We start from the raw sequence: 2,989 nt of genomic DNA, 5'->3' as shown, positions 1-2,989 counted from the left end.
CTCCCGAGTGCTGGGATTGCAGGTGTGCGCCACCACGCCCGGCGACTGAACTATCACATTTTATCTCTGGGAATACTTTGCGAGTTGAAATCTACCTGACCTGAATTTAGTATAGCTCAGTGCTTGCGTGGGGTACCTTTCTCCCTTCTCTAATTGTGCCTGTGCCTTTATATTGAAATAGGTCTCTGGGAGTCGGCCGAGAGTTGGGTCTTGCTTTTCTTTCTGCACCCTGACAGCCGCATTTGGGTGTCACTGTGGTCTCCGCAGCCGGCCCTCACCACACCTGCGCTGAGGGACAGCTGTCTTCTGTTCTCCTTCCCTGCACACAGACTGTCTTCCCCTCATATAGGTTCTTTGGGCTCCCAGGAAGCAGCGGGGTTGTTTGAAAATCTACCAGGGACAGCTGCATGCCACTGCCCCCTGCACAAATCTACCCTGAGTGCTCAGAGTGCCACCTACACAGGCCCAGGGGATGCAGGGCCACCAGAAAGACGCTGCCCTGTGGCAGGGGCCTCTATTTTTGATGCAAAGTGACACTAAACACACCCAGGAACAGAGACTTGTAATGCCAAGAAGCGACCGGCTCTAAAGAAAAATACTGCATGGTGAGGTAAGTCTGCAGCTAGGAGTGTTGGTGTGCAGCCACAGTCCCAGCATGCGGGGGGCTGAGGCAGGAGGATCGCCGTGAGCTCCAGGCCAGGCTGGGCTACATAGCAAGACCGTGTCTCGAAAAAACAAAACCAAGGCAAAATCTGCAAACCCCGCCACACTCTCCCCTCCCAAGGGCGCAGACTCAGTCGCTGCCGCTGGGCTTCCCTGGGCAGAGTGGGCGGAGCGAGGCCCGTGGCCCCGAGGACACCGTTTGAGCCCAGCTCCGCTCTTCGACCACTTGACCTCGGGCTTGGGCCACCACAGCGGGGGGAGAGCACGTGGGAGGGTTCTGAGCAGCAGCCCCAGTGCCGGGCAGGTGACAGCCACCACGGTGAGCGGGGGAGCCTTCAGATGGCCTCAGTCTGCACCTCTACTCACCAAGGAATCATGGGAACGAGGCCCCGTTGCTATGGTTGCAGACCACTGCTTTGGGGTAACCTGGGCGACAGTGAGAGATGTCTGACAGAGAGAGCCCATGGGAGGAAGGCGGTAGGGCAGGCATTAATGACCCGGGCCTCCACTTAGCAGCAGACCTCTCAACAGAGACCCGTTCGCAGTTGCAAGTGAGGGATATGGAAACAGCAGACAGGAGTTCAAGGCAGAGGGAAGAGCAAGTGCAAAGGCCCTGTGGCAGCATGTGCAGTGGCTCCGCAGGGAGGCTGTGCTGCCACAGGGGTGTGAAGGGGAAGGCAGGTAAGACACAGGGCAGGAGTGGCTGTGGGCTCTGTAGGGTGGTGAGGGAACTGAGGGGCACGGAGAGTGTTGCAGCAAGACCAATCTGAGCCCAAGTCTTGCTCCAGAGGCTGTGTGGCAGATGCGCATTAACTGGGGCACGTGGAGAAGGCACGGCCCAGTGAGGGGCCGCTGCAACAGCTCAGGTGGGATGCGGGGTGGCTAGGAGTGCGGGGGACGTGCGAGTGCCTGGAACCTGGACACTCTGAAGGGGATATGGCAGGACTTCCTCCCGCCCTGTCTTTCCTTCTTTCCTCCCTGCTTCCCTCGCTCCCTCCCTCCCTTCCTGGGCTAGGGATGAACCCAGCGTGCTTGACCAATGACCTTCCCTCTGTAGTTTTTGAGAAAAAGTCTCTCTAAGTTGCCCAAGCTGGTCTCGAACTCACACTCCTCCTGCTCAGCCCCGGGGAGAGGGGATTACAGTCCTGCCCCATCATGCCTGGCTGGACTTACTTATTTTTTTGTCTTTTTGAGACAGGGTCTTGCTATGCAGTTCAGGCTGGCCTTGAGCTCACTTTGTAGCCCAGGCTGGCCTTGATCTCACAACGAACCTCCTGCCTCAGCCTCCCGAGTGCTGGGATTATGGGGGTGCGCCACCACACCTGACTCTAGATCTAGCTTTTTGAATGGATGCAGGTGTGAGAGGAGGGGAGGTTGGCAGAGTGGATGAGCTCCGGGCACGACTCAAAGCCCGCACGGCGCAGGAGAACACTAGAAGGAGGCCCCTGGGCGTCTCCCCTCTGTACCGAGTTTCAGCACGGTTGCCGCAGGGCCCCAAGCCCCCTGGACTTTGAGAAAGATTGTGTGGGTTGCTGCAGCTCCGGCTGCGGGTATGAAGTTTCTGGTAAGCAGTAAGCGCTTAACCAACACCAACGCCTAGGTGTGGGGTGAGGGGGGCACTGGCCATGGTAGCCGTTAAAGCTCCCCAGGTGATGCAGTCCTGGGTCCCAGCCAGCCTTTCAGGGAATGCTGCCGGCTCTGCCCTGAGAATAGGTCCCTAGGGTAACCGCCCCTTCATGTCAATTGCATTCCTGAAGCTGGGATGTCGGGATGAGAGCCCGCATGTGACTCAGTAGCTCTTGGAGGAACGGGTTAGCTCTTTTTTTTCTTCCTTTTTCTTTTTTTCTGGTGCTAGGGATCGAACCCAGGGCCTCACTCATGCTGGGCAAGCGCTTATGCAGAGCTGCTGCCCCAGCCCAGAACCCTTATTCCGACCTCATTTGCAGCCGGTGCTGGTGCTGCTGGACAGGGGCTGGGGTTCGGGTTCCCAGGAGCCCCGTCTCCACAGGTGCCCCTCATCAGCTGACCACACGTGCTGTGACAGCCTTGTCCCCACCCCCAGGCCCCAGATCTGGCATGACTAGGGTATGCGTTTCCAGAAAGGTGTCCCCTGCCGGGGTCCGGAGAGGCGCTGTTGGGATTTAGGTGGGGGCTATCGTGTCACTGGGGTCCCCCAGAGGTGGCCAGGATGCGGGAGGACAGCAGCGTTCAGGCTGGGGGAAGTCAGAGGGGGCAGATTGCACGGGGGACCCGGAGAGCAGCGGGGGATCCAGGGAGCAGCTCCCAGGTCCCAGTTAACAAAATTCTCTTTTCCTTCTTTCTTTTC

This window comes from Chinchilla lanigera, unplaced genomic scaffold, assembly GCF_000276665.1.
Source record: "Chinchilla lanigera isolate Chin_1 unplaced genomic scaffold, ChiLan1.0 scaffold00044, whole genome shotgun sequence".
NCBI classification, from domain to species: Eukaryota; Metazoa; Chordata; class Mammalia; order Rodentia; family Chinchillidae; genus Chinchilla; species Chinchilla lanigera.
Note: the sequence above shows the minus strand (reverse complement) of the source record.